Below are 14,689 nucleotides of genomic sequence, written 5' to 3' on the forward strand. Positions count from 1 at the left end.
TCTGATATTTGTGTCTTTGTCTATATCCTTGAGAAATAACTCCTTATTCTTTTTCATCAGCTACTTAGACACCTGTGGTCTATACAATATCACAAATTGGCTCTTACCTGTGCCCAATTAAGGACACAGTGTGACAAGGGTAAGCATAAGGTCTGCGGTCATACCCCACTGGAGATGCCCAATCTCATCTGATCTTGGAAGCCAAGCAGTGGAGGGCCGGTTCAAGTACTTGGCTGGGAGACCACCAAGGAACACCCTGGTACTGCAAGTATTTGCTACCCTCTTTGTCACTGGAATAGAGCATTGATTCGCTTATCGGTCATGACCTATGATTTAACTACCTGCTAGGATTTAATTCCCAGTTTGGGATATACAGCAGTCTTCAAATGATGGTCATATATATATATATTGAATAAACATATTTTTGACCACAGGTTGTCCCATAGCTGGTGTTTTTTATTTCACAAAATCACAAAGCTACCCATCTCGGCTTACATTAGGTATTTGTACCTTATTAATTAAAAATATTTTCTTCATATTTTCGCAATGTCACTATTTAAACAGATATTGGCGCTTATTGAACTCCTCAGTAATTAATTTTTTTAACGAAAATCATTAAAGTATTGAATTTTAGTTAGCTATTGTGGCAATCAGCCATACATTATTATCTGTATAAGAGTGCTTCCCAAAAAGAGTCTCCTTTCTTCTCTTGTTTCTGTGTTTACAATATATTTTTGACTCGTGGGAGCACCGCTGATGGGCAGTCTTTTTGACACATAAAAACAAGGAGTGTATTACCTTAAGTGTCTGCTTCCCTAAATGAGGATTTATACCTTGAATTCTATTATCAGCTAATTACAGATAGTTTATCATTTCACATATACACTTACTACACCAGTGCGGTTTCCAATCCTTTTGTTTTTCAAATACCTGTATTTGTGACTGGTTCCCAGTCTTCCCGGAAATACCTGCACGGTAATATAAAGGCAGCGGATATTCCTCCTTTAGGAATCTCTGCTCCTTAAACTTCACTTTTTCAGGAGTTCTCTCATATAATATGAGTTTTAATCTCAAACAAGAGCTGAGTTCAAGACGTAAAAATAAGGATAATTTAGATGACATCTTCCCGAGCGAAATAACTGATAATGAACCCCATATTAGTTGGGAAACTGACTTTCATAAATTAAATGCTTTGTTACGAAAACAAATTCGGACCACTTGGGATCTTACAACACTAGAAAACTATATTAAAAACAAAATATCTCCTAGAGGCCTCCGTCCAAGAATTTTTCCGGCCTTCGACTTAGCGAGTGAGAATTTAAAGAAGGAATGGGAAAACACTCTCCTCAAATGTTCTAGTGATTTAATGAACATTTTAACCAAACATAATAATCTGATATTGGAGGAATGCGAGCGTGATCTGGAAGAATTAGGTAAGAAACTAGAAACTTGGGAAAAGGACTTGCAATTTCAGAAGTGTTTTGAGCACAACAAACAAGAATTACAGGCATACGAACAGTCTATTATTGACCGGAAACGAACCAAGTACGCCAGAGATAAAAAGGATTTTGCTTCTGGAAGAGTCTTCAAATGGCAAAGGGCCACCTGGAAAAGAAATACAGCTCAATATACAGGTGACTACTCATCCTCAGAAGCAGAAACATCAGGGACAGAAGACACTGCAGACTACATACCCGAAAAACATCAGAGTTCCAGAGGACAGGCAAGCATCAACCAATATAACCCTTCCCCATCCACTTCATCATCTTTTTTAGGGGACCCCCGATCCGGGAGGACACGGGGAAGACAAAGAGGAGGAAGACGAGGAGGGGGCGGAAGAGGAAGAAGAGGACAACAACAATGGGATTTCTCACCCCCTCAGACCCGAAACACTCGGAGGAGATGACAACCACCAATCTGCTGACCAGTGAGGAAAACAAACAACATGACAATAAACTTAAAATTATTAATCTTTCCGAGCACTCACTTACAGATTCACAGAAATCCATATTGAGTAAAGGCCTGACATTCTCTCCCACAGGGCATTTTGAAAGGTTCAGATGGGAAAAAGACTTGAAACTATTCGGGAGGAAACTATTATTGACAAAACTCTATAGCAACAAAACGACTCCCACTAAAAAAAAAAAAAAGGCAGAAGGTAAGAGAGGCAATAACCTCACGGTCACGTGATGCGCACACGTGACCGCAACTAGCCGACCACGGCAGAGTCCGTCGCTACGGGAACCAGCCTAACAGGAAGAACAGTGCGGCCGGAGTACAGCAGCAGGCAACACGCGGGCAGACGCGGCCAGCACCTTCCACAAGGTTCTCCCTTAATTTCTTCTTTATACAAGTAGGACACCACAAAACTATTGCATAACCGGATTAGGTAATATCCTGACTCAAGCACTTTTTCTTCTTTTTTCTCTGTGCATGATAAATTCATACCCAGAAGGCACAGAGAATACCTCATTATTTGCATGAGCAACAGATAAAAAAACAACAGTAAGTAGATAAATGCTTATTAGCTACCAAAATCATAGATGCAGAGGCATCGACCATTCTTGGAGCTTATTAAATACATGAATGTTTTTTCTACATGTAATGCATAAATTCATGCTTTTTTTGAAAACACCCAATTGATTATATATGTGGTACACTTACTGTTCGTGTTGTTCCCCCGCTATCTGAAGGTGATTCATGGTGGGGCATCAGAGTCAGAGATATTACTGTTCAAGATATATCCCACTGCATAATCCATTAGTGTATGTGTGAGGATTCTAACACATGAATATATTCTTAATGTGTGCTATGCAGAATTCCGTGCTCTTCTAAAAAACACTCAATTGATGATATATGTGGCATAAATTCTGTTGTGCTGTTTCCCCGCTGCTTGAAGGTTAATTATGGTGGGGCATTGGAGCTGGAATATCACTAATTTGATATACCTTACTGCATAATCCTGAGTATATGTGGGATACATCTATTTTGAGGTCTTGGAGTCCAAATTTGGAGGCCTCCTTTTCTGCTTAATCTAGAAGTAGACGTTATAGACATTCTTAATTATCTGTGCAGAATAGGTGTGTTTTTCTACTTGTATTTGCGACCACCTCTACCGTGAATATCTAGATGGGTATCTGATATTTGTGTCTTTGTCTATATCCTTGAGAAATAACTCCTTATTCTTTTTCATCAGCTACTTAGACACCTGTGGTCTATACAATATCACAAATTGGCTCTTACCTGTGCCCAATTAAGGACACAGTGTGACAAGGGTAAGCATAAGGTCTGCGGTCATACCCCACTGGAGATGCCCAATCTCATCTGATCTTGGAAGCCAAGCAGTGGAGGGCCGGTTCAAGTACTTGGCTGGGAGACCACCAAGGAACACCCTGGTACTGCAAGTATTTGCTACCCTCTTTGTCACTGGAATAGAGCATTGATTCGCTTATCGGTCATGACCTATGATTTAACTACCTGCTAGGATTTAATTCCCAGTTTGGGATATACAGCAGTCTTCAAATGATGGTCATATATATATATATTGAATAAACATATTTTTGACCACAGGTTGTCCCATAGCTGGTGTTTTTTATTTCACAAAATCACAAAGCTACCCATCTCGGCTTACATTAGGTATTTGTACCTTATTAATTAAAAATATTTTCTTCATATTTTCGCAATGTCACTATTTAAACAGATATTGGCGCTTATTGAACTCCTCAGTAATTAATTTTTTTAACGAAAATCATTAAAGTATTGAATTTTAGTTAGCTATTGTGGCAATCAGCCATACATTATTATCTGTATAAGAGTGCTTCCCAAAAAGAGTCTCCTTTCTTCTCTTGTTTCTGTGTTTACAATATATTTTTGACTCGTGGGAGCACCGCTGATGGGCAGTCTTTTTGACACATAAAAACAAGGAGTGTATTACCTTAAGTGTCTGCTTCCCTAAATGAGGATTTATACCTTGAATTCTATTATCAGCTAATTACAGATAGTTTATCATTTCACATATACACTTACTACACCAGTGCGGTTTCCAATCCTTTTGTTTTTCAAATACCTGTATTTGTGACTGGTTCCCAGTCTTCCCGGAAATACCTGCACGGTAATATAAAGGCAGCGGATATTCCTCCTTTAGGAATCTCTGCTCCTTAAACTTCACTTTTTCAGGAGTTCTCTCATATAATATGAGTTTTAATCTCAAACAAGAGCTGAGTTCAAGACGTAAAAATAAGGATAATTTAGATGACATCTTCCCGAGCGAAATAACTGATAATGAACCCCATATTAGTTGGGAAACTGACTTTCATAAATTAAATGCTTTGTTACGAAAACAAATTCGGACCACTTGGGATCTTACAACACTAGAAAACTATATTAAAAACAAAATATCTCCTAGAGGCCTCCGTCCAAGAATTTTTCCGGCCTTCGACTTAGCGAGTGAGAATTTAAAGAAGGAATGGGAAAACACTCTCCTCAAATGTTCTAGTGATTTAATGAACATTTTAACCAAACATAATAATCTGATATTGGAGGAATGCGAGCGTGATCTGGAAGAATTAGGTAAGAAACTAGAAACTTGGGAAAAGGACTTGCAATTTCAGAAGTGTTTTGAGCACAACAAACAAGAATTACAGGCATACGAACAGTCTATTATTGACCGGAAACGAACCAAGTACGCCAGAGATAAAAAGGATTTTGCTTCTGGAAGAGTCTTCAAATGGCAAAGGGCCACCTGGAAAAGAAATACAGCTCAATATACAGGTGACTACTCATCCTCAGAAGCAGAAACATCAGGGACAGAAGACACTGCAGACTACATACCCGAAAAACATCAGAGTTCCAGAGGACAGGCAAGCATCAACCAATATAACCCTTCCCCATCCACTTCATCATCTTTTTTAGGGGACCCCCGATCCGGGAGGACACGGGGAAGACAAAGAGGAGGAAGACGAGGAGGGGGCGGAAGAGGAAGAAGAGGACAACAACAATGGGATTTCTCATCCCCTCAGACCCGAAACACTCGGAGGAGATGACAACCACCAATCTGCTGACCAGTGAGGAAAACAAACAACATGACAATAAACTTAAAATTATTAATCTTTCCGAGCACTCACTTACAGATTCACAGAAATCCATATTGAGTAAAGGCCTGACATTCTCTCCCACAGGGCATTTTGAAAGGTTCAGATGGGAAAAAGACTTGAAACTATTCGGGAGGAAACTATTATTGACAAAACTCTATAGCAACAAAACGACTCCCACTAAAAAAAAAAAAAAGGCAGAAGGTAAGAGAGGCAATAACCTCACGGTCACGTGATGCGCACACGTGACCGCAACTAGCCGACCACGGCAGAGTCCGTCGCTACGGGAACCAGCCTAACAGGAAGAACAGTGCGGCCGGAGTACAGCAGCAGGCAACACGCGGGCAGACGCGGCCAGCACCTTCCACAAGGTTCTCCCTTAATTTCTTCTTTATACAAGTAGGACACCACAAAACTATTGCATAACCGGATTAGGTAATATCCTGACTCAAGCACTTTTTCTTCTTTTTTCTCTGTGCATGATAAATTCATACCCAGAAGGCACAGAGAATACCTCATTATTTGCATGAGCAACAGATAAAAAAACAACAGTAAGTAGATAAATGCTTATTAGCTACCAAAATCATAGATGCAGAGGCATCGACCATTCTTGGAGCTTATTAAATACATGAATGTTTTTTCTACATGTAATGCATAAATTCATGCTTTTTTTGAAAACACCCAATTGATTATATATGTGGTACACTTACTGTTCGTGTTGTTCCCCCGCTATCTGAAGGTGATTCATGGTGGGGCATCAGAGTCAGAGATATTACTGTTCAAGATATATCCCACTGCATAATCCATTAGTGTATGTGTGAGGATTCTAACACATGAATATATTCTTAATGTGTGCTATGCAGAATTCCGTGCTCTTCTAAAAAACACTCAATTGATGATATATGTGGCATAAATTCTGTTGTGCTGTTTCCCCGCTGCTTGAAGGTTAATTATGGTGGGGCATTGGAGCTGGAATATCACTAATTTGATATACCTTACTGCATAATCCTGAGTATATGTGGGATACATCTATTTTGAGGTCTTGGAGTCCAAATTTGGAGGCCTCCTTTTCTGCTTAATCTAGAAGTAGACGTTATAGACATTCTTAATTATCTGTGCAGAATAGGTGTGTTTTTCTACTTGTATTTGCGACCACCTCTACCGTGAATATCTAGATGGGTATCTGATATTTGTGTCTTTGTCTATATCCTTGAGAAATAACTCCTTATTCTTTTTCATCAGCTACTTAGACACCTGTGGTCTATACAATATCACAAATTGGCTCTTACCTGTGCCCAATTAAGGACACAGTGTGACAAGGGTAAGCATAAGGTCTGCGGTCATACCCCACTGGAGATGCCCAATCTCATCTGATCTTGGAAGCCAAGCAGTGGAGGGCCGGTTCAAGTACTTGGCTGGGAGACCACCAAGGAACACCCTGGTACTGCAAGTATTTGCTACCCTCTTTGTCACTGGAATAGAGCATTGATTCGCTTATCGGTCATGACCTATGATTTAACTACCTGCTAGGATTTAATTCCCAGTTTGGGATATACAGCAGTCTTCAAATGATGGTCATATATATATATATATTGAATAAACATATTTTTGACCACAGGTTGTCCCATAGCTGGTGTTTTTTATTTCACAAAATCACAAAGCTACCCATCTCGGCTTACATTAGGTATTTGTACCTTATTAATTAAAAATATTTTCTTCATATTTTCGCAATGTCACTATTTAAACAGATATTGGCGCTTATTGAACTCCTCAGTAATTAATTTTTTTAACGAAAATCATTAAAGTATTGAATTTTAGTTAGCTATTGTGGCAATCAGCCATACATTATTATCTGTATAAGAGTGCTTCCCAAAAAGAGTCTCCTTTCTTCTCTTGTTTCTGTGTTTACAATATATTTTTGACTCGTGGGAGCACCGCTGATGGGCAGTCTTTTTGACACATAAAAACAAGGAGTGTATTACCTTAAGTGTCTGCTTCCCTAAATGAGGATTTATACCTTGAATTCTATTATCAGCTAATTACAGATAGTTTATCATTTCACATATACACTTACTACACCAGTGCGGTTTCCAATCCTTTTGTTTTTCAAATACCTGTATTTGTGACTGGTTCCCAGTCTTCCCGGAAATACCTGCACGGTAATATAAAGGCAGCGGATATTCCTCCTTTAGGAATCTCTGCTCCTTAAACTTCACTTTTTCAGGAGTTCTCTCATATAATATGAGTTTTAATCTCAAACAAGAGCTGAGTTCAAGACGTAAAAATAAGGATAATTTAGATGACATCTTCCCGAGCGAAATAACTGATAATGAACCCCATATTAGTTGGGAAACTGACTTTCATAAATTAAATGCTTTGTTACGAAAACAAATTCGGACCACTTGGGATCTTACAACACTAGAAAACTATATTAAAAACAAAATATCTCCTAGAGGCCTCCGTCCAAGAATTTTTCCGGCCTTCGACTTAGCGAGTGAGAATTTAAAGAAGGAATGGGAAAACACTCTCCTCAAATGTTCTAGTGATTTAATGAACATTTTAACCAAACATAATAATCTGATATTGGAGGAATGCGAGCGTGATCTGGAAGAATTAGGTAAGAAACTAGAAACTTGGGAAAAGGACTTGCAATTTCAGAAGTGTTTTGAGCACAACAAACAAGAATTACAGGCATACGAACAGTCTATTATTGACCGGAAACGAACCAAGTACGCCAGAGATAAAAAGGATTTTGCTTCTGGAAGAGTCTTCAAATGGCAAAGGGCCACCTGGAAAAGAAATACAGCTCAATATACAGGTGACTACTCATCCTCAGAAGCAGAAACATCAGGGACAGAAGACACTGCAGACTACATACCCGAAAAACATCAGAGTTCCAGAGGACAGGCAAGCATCAACCAATATAACCCTTCCCCATCCACTTCATCATCTTTTTTAGGGGACCCCCGATCCGGGAGGACACGGGGAAGACAAAGAGGAGGAAGACGAGGAGGGGGCGGAAGAGGAAGAAGAGGACAACAACAATGGGATTTCTCACCCCCTCAGACCCGAAACACTCGGAGGAGATGACAACCACCAATCTGCTGACCAGTGAGGAAAACAAACAACATGACAATAAACTTAAAATTATTAATCTTTCCGAGCACTCACTTACAGATTCACAGAAATCCATATTGAGTAAAGGCCTGACATTCTCTCCCACAGGGCATTTTGAAAGGTTCAGATGGGAAAAAGACTTGAAACTATTCGGGAGGAAACTATTATTGACAAAACTCTATAGCAACAAAACGACTCCCACTAAAAAAAAAAAAAAGGCAGAAGGTAAGAGAGGCAATAACCTCACGGTCACGTGATGCGCACACGTGACCGCAACTAGCCGACCACGGCAGAGTCCGTCGCTACGGGAACCAGCCTAACAGGAAGAACAGTGCGGCCGGAGTACAGCAGCAGGCAACACGCGGGCAGACGCGGCCAGCACCTTCCACAAGGTTCTCCCTTAATTTCTTCTTTATACAAGTAGGACACCACAAAACTATTGCATAACCGGATTAGGTAATATCCTGACTCAAGCACTTTTTCTTCTTTTTTCTCTGTGCATGATAAATTCATACCCAGAAGGCACAGAGAATACCTCATTATTTGCATGAGCAACAGATAAAAAAACAACAGTAAGTAGATAAATGCTTATTAGCTACCAAAATCATAGATGCAGAGGCATCGACCATTCTTGGAGCTTATTAAATACATGAATGTTTTTTCTACATGTAATGCATAAATTCATGCTTTTTTTGAAAACACCCAATTGATTATATATGTGGTACACTTACTGTTCGTGTTGTTCCCCCGCTATCTGAAGGTGATTCATGGTGGGGCATCAGAGTCAGAGATATTACTGTTCAAGATATATCCCACTGCATAATCCATTAGTGTATGTGTGAGGATTCTAACACATGAATATATTCTTAATGTGTGCTATGCAGAATTCCGTGCTCTTCTAAAAAACACTCAATTGATGATATATGTGGCATAAATTCTGTTGTGCTGTTTCCCCGCTGCTTGAAGGTTAATTATGGTGGGGCATTGGAGCTGGAATATCACTAATTTGATATACCTTACTGCATAATCCTGAGTATATGTGGGATACATCTATTTTGAGGTCTTGGAGTCCAAATTTGGAGGCCTCCTTTTCTGCTTAATCTAGAAGTAGACGTTATAGACATTCTTAATTATCTGTGCAGAATAGGTGTGTTTTTCTACTTGTATTTGCGACCACCTCTACCGTGAATATCTAGATGGGTATCTGATATTTGTGTCTTTGTCTATATCCTTGAGAAATAACTCCTTATTCTTTTTCATCAGCTACTTAGACACCTGTGGTCTATACAATATCACAAATTGGCTCTTACCTGTGCCCAATTAAGGACACAGTGTGACAAGGGTAAGCATAAGGTCTGCGGTCATACCCCACTGGAGATGCCCAATCTCATCTGATCTTGGAAGCCAAGCAGTGGAGGGCCGGTTCAAGTACTTGGCTGGGAGACCACCAAGGAACACCCTGGTACTGCAAGTATTTGCTACCCTCTTTGTCACTGGAATAGAGCATTGATTCGCTTATCGGTCATGACCTATGATTTAACTACCTGCTAGGATTTAATTCCCAGTTTGGGATATACAGCAGTCTTCAAATGATGGTCATATATATATATATTGAATAAACATATTTTTGACCACAGGTTGTCCCATAGCTGGTGTTTTTTATTTCACAAAATCACAAAGCTACCCATCTCGGCTTACATTAGGTATTTGTACCTTATTAATTAAAAATATTTTCTTCATATTTTCGCAATGTCACTATTTAAACAGATATTGGCGCTTATTGAACTCCTCAGTAATTAATTTTTTTAACGAAAATCATTAAAGTATTGAATTTTAGTTAGCTATTGTGGCAATCAGCCATACATTATTATCTGTATAAGAGTGCTTCCCAAAAAGAGTCTCCTTTCTTCTCTTGTTTCTGTGTTTACAATATATTTTTGACTCGTGGGAGCACCGCTGATGGGCAGTCTTTTTGACACATAAAAACAAGGAGTGTATTACCTTAAGTGTCTGCTTCCCTAAATGAGGATTTATACCTTGAATTCTATTATCAGCTAATTACAGATAGTTTATCATTTCACATATACACTTACTACACCAGTGCGGTTTCCAATCCTTTTGTTTTTCAAATACCTGTATTTGTGACTGGTTCCCAGTCTTCCCGGAAATACCTGCACGGTAATATAAAGGCAGCGGATATTCCTCCTTTAGGAATCTCTGCTCCTTAAACTTCACTTTTTCAGGAGTTCTCTCATATAATATGAGTTTTAATCTCAAACAAGAGCTGAGTTCAAGACGTAAAAATAAGGATAATTTAGATGACATCTTCCCGAGCGAAATAACTGATAATGAACCCCATATTAGTTGGGAAACTGACTTTCATAAATTAAATGCTTTGTTACGAAAACAAATTCGGACCACTTGGGATCTTACAACACTAGAAAACTATATTAAAAACAAAATATCTCCTAGAGGCCTCCGTCCAAGAATTTTTCCGGCCTTCGACTTAGCGAGTGAGAATTTAAAGAAGGAATGGGAAAACACTCTCCTCAAATGTTCTAGTGATTTAATGAACATTTTAACCAAACATAATAATCTGATATTGGAGGAATGCGAGCGTGATCTGGAAGAATTAGGTAAGAAACTAGAAACTTGGGAAAAGGACTTGCAATTTCAGAAGTGTTTTGAGCACAACAAACAAGAATTACAGGCATACGAACAGTCTATTATTGACCGGAAACGAACCAAGTACGCCAGAGATAAAAAGGATTTTGCTTCTGGAAGAGTCTTCAAATGGCAAAGGGCCACCTGGAAAAGAAATACAGCTCAATATACAGGTGACTACTCATCCTCAGAAGCAGAAACATCAGGGACAGAAGACACTGCAGACTACATACCCGAAAAACATCAGAGTTCCAGAGGACAGGCAAGCATCAACCAATATAACCCTTCCCCATCCACTTCATCATCTTTTTTAGGGGACCCCCGATCCGGGAGGACACGGGGAAGACAAAGAGGAGGAAGACGAGGAGGGGGCGGAAGAGGAAGAAGAGGACAACAACAATGGGATTTCTCACCCCCTCAGACCCGAAACACTCGGAGGAGATGACAACCACCAATCTGCTGACCAGTGAGGAAAACAAACAACATGACAATAAACTTAAAATTATTAATCTTTCCGAGCACTCACTTACAGATTCACAGAAATCCATATTGAGTAAAGGCCTGACATTCTCTCCCACAGGGCATTTTGAAAGGTTCAGATGGGAAAAAGACTTGAAACTATTCGGGAGGAAACTATTATTGACAAAACTCTATAGCAACAAAACGACTCCCACTAAAAAAAAAAAAAAGGCAGAAGGTAAGAGAGGCAATAACCTCACGGTCACGTGATGCGCACACGTGACCGCAACTAGCCGACCACGGCAGAGTCCGTCGCTACGGGAACCAGCCTAACAGGAAGAACAGTGCGGCCGGAGTACAGCAGCAGGCAACACGCGGGCAGACGCGGCCAGCACCTTCCACAAGGTTCTCCCTTAATTTCTTCTTTATACAAGTAGGACACCACAAAACTATTGCATAACCGGATTAGGTAATATCCTGACTCAAGCACTTTTTCTTCTTTTTTTCTCTGTGCATGATAAATTCATACCCAGAAGGCACAGAGAATACCTCATTATTTGCATGAGCAACAGATAAAAAAACAACAGTAAGTAGATAAATGCTTATTAGCTACCAAAATCATAGATGCAGAGGCATCGACCATTCTTGGGGCTTATTAAATACATGAATGTTTTTTCTACATGTAATGCATAAATTCATGCTTTTTTTGAAAACACCCAATTGATTATATATGTGGTACACTTACTGTTCGTGTTGTTCCCCCGCTATCTGAAGGTGATTCATGGTGGGGCATCAGAGTCAGAGATATTACTGTTCAAGATATATCCCACTGCATAATCCATTAGTGTATGTGTGAGGATTCTAACACATGAATATATTCTTAATGTGTGCTATGCAGAATTCCGTGCTCTTCTAAAAAACACTCAATTGATGATATATGTGGCATAAATTCTGTTGTGCTGTTTCCCCGCTGCTTGAAGGTTAATTATGGTGGGGCATTGGAGCTGGAATATCACTAATTTGATATACCTTACTGCATAATCCTGAGTATATGTGGGATACATCTATTTTGAGGTCTTGGAGTCCAAATTTGGAGGCCTCCTTTTCTGCTTAATCTAGAAGTAGACGTTATAGACATTCTTAATTATCTGTGCAGAATAGGTGTGTTTTTCTACTTGTATTTGCGACCACCTCTACCGTGAATATCTAGATGGGTATCTGATATTTGTGTCTTTGTCTATATCCTTGAGAAATAACTCCTTATTCTTTTTCATCAGCTACTTAGACACCTGTGGTCTATACAATATCACAAATTGGCTCTTACCTGTGCCCAATTAAGGACACAGTGTGACAAGGGTAAGCATAAGGTCTGCGGTCATACCCCACTGGAGATGCCCAATCTCATCTGATCTTGGAAGCCAAGCAGTGGAGGGCCGGTTCAAGTACTTGGCTGGGAGACCACCAAGGAACACCCTGGTACTGCAAGTATTTGCTACCCTCTTTGTCACTGGAATAGAGCATTGATTCGCTTATCGGTCATGACCTATGATTTAACTACCTGCTAGGATTTAATTCCCAGTTTGGGATATACAGCAGTCTTCAAATGATGGTCATATATATATATATTGAATAAACATATTTTTGACCACAGGTTGTCCCATAGCTGGTGTTTTTTATTTCACAAAATCACAAAGCTACCCATCTCGGCTTACATTAGGTATTTGTACCTTATTAATTAAAAATATTTTCTTCATATTTTCGCAATGTCACTATTTAAACAGATATTGGCGCTTATTGAACTCCTCAGTAATTAATTTTTTTAACGAAAATCATTAAAGTATTGAATTTTAGTTAGCTATTGTGGCAATCAGCCATACATTATTATCTGTATAAGAGTGCTTCCCAAAAAGAGTCTCCTTTCTTCTCTTGTTTCTGTATTGCCAAAGTGATTTAGGGGGATTTTGAAATAAGGGTTCCATTGTTTCAGAATTGTATGCAATTGTTTGATCACAAAAATGTAACAATTGACTAAAAAAAACCAGAAAAGTGGACCGTGGAGACTCATTTTGTGTCTACTTCTTGTCTCCATTTAATTCCCTACTTCTATCCAAGGCAAATTTATATGCTGTGGTGCTATCGGGATGTGAGGCCTACATAGGCTTCAGTCCCGAATTCTAATTGAGAGCAAACTAACAAAATATCCTGCTTCAAAACTAATTCCTAAATGCAAAACTTACTATTATTCTGTGCTTTGGTTTTTCAACCCACTGTTTTAGAGCTCTGTTTTGTGTCCAGAATGGCTGCAGGAGGTGTGTGCGTTTGCTGGAAAGGCAGGAAAGGAACGGCCTCCAATGATATGCTGCATCTCCTGGTGTGTGTCTCCCTCAAGTGGCTGTCAGTAAACAAATGCAGCCTATACACCCAAACCCAAGCAAGCTCATTGTGACGTCACAGAAGTCGCATCATAGAAGCATCACAGAAGTAGCCTCATAGAAGGGGCAACCTGGCTGCAGGGACTACTGCCTATTTAAAAAATGAAAATCAGCTTTCATGGGCCTGTTGAAATAATTAATCTTGGTTTCATGAAAGGATTAGCACAACCAGAGAACCTTTAGTTGAAGAAGAACGTCACACTGCTTGCTTGCTTGCATGATTAATTGATTGATTGATGGATTGCATAGCATTGTGCATACTTGAAAAGCACGGAACCAGGATGGGCGTGGCAGATGGCTCATGGGTGTGGGTGGCGGATATAGAGCACATGCAAGTGATTGTGCATCATGTAGCCAGCAAGAGAAGAGAGAAACTCATGGTGCCGGAGTGCGTGAATAAGAGAAGGAGTGAGTGATTGAGTGAGGGATGGCGGGAAGGTGTGCCTGCCTGTTAGAATTTCTTGGCCACCACCAAATCTAGATAGGGGAAGTATGTAGATCCTTGATGGTGTCAGGATCCTTTTACATTCCCTTTTTCCTTTTCCTGTACACTCCACACATTGTCCCGGATTTGCAGTACCTCCGGGACTTGTGCACCTTTCCTAATCTGCCCTCCAAAAAAAGACTACTGTCTACAGAATTGCTTTTTCCAATGGAATTTGGGTGTGCATTACAAATATCTGGCATTGCCAAAGTGATTTAGGGGGATTTTGAAATAAGGGTTCCATTGTTTCAGAATTTTATGCAATTGTTTGATCACGAAAATGTAACAATTGACTAAAAAAAAACCTGAAAAGTGCACCGTGGAGACTCATTTTGTGTTTTCTTCTTGTCTCCATTTAATTCCCTACTTCTATCCAAGGCAAATTTATATGCTGTGGTGCTATTTGGATGTGAGGCCTACATAGGCTTCAGTCCCGAATTTGA

At 39.6% G+C, this 14,689-nt stretch overlaps 5 pseudogenes; all 5 read left to right on the top strand.

Annotated features, from left to right (window-relative positions):
- The first annotated feature begins 150 nt into the window (after positions 1 to 150).
- On the top strand, positions 151 to 271 carry LOC134968385 (5S ribosomal RNA; annotated as a pseudogene).
- A 3,015-nt stretch (positions 272 to 3,286) lies between these two features.
- Positions 3,287 to 3,407, top strand: LOC134968387 (5S ribosomal RNA; annotated as a pseudogene).
- Positions 3,408 to 6,422: 3,015 nt separating this feature from the next.
- LOC134968388 (5S ribosomal RNA) lies at positions 6,423 to 6,543 on the top strand (annotated as a pseudogene).
- A 3,017-nt stretch (positions 6,544 to 9,560) lies between these two features.
- LOC134968389 (5S ribosomal RNA) lies at positions 9,561 to 9,681 on the top strand (annotated as a pseudogene).
- Positions 9,682 to 12,697: 3,016 nt separating this feature from the next.
- LOC134968390 (5S ribosomal RNA) lies at positions 12,698 to 12,818 on the top strand (annotated as a pseudogene).
- Positions 12,819 to 14,689: the final 1,871 nt, after the last annotated feature.

The sequence above is a fragment of the Pseudophryne corroboree genome, chromosome 10 (genome assembly GCF_028390025.1).
Source record: "Pseudophryne corroboree isolate aPseCor3 chromosome 10, aPseCor3.hap2, whole genome shotgun sequence".
Taxonomy (NCBI): Eukaryota; Metazoa; Chordata; class Amphibia; order Anura; family Myobatrachidae; genus Pseudophryne; species Pseudophryne corroboree.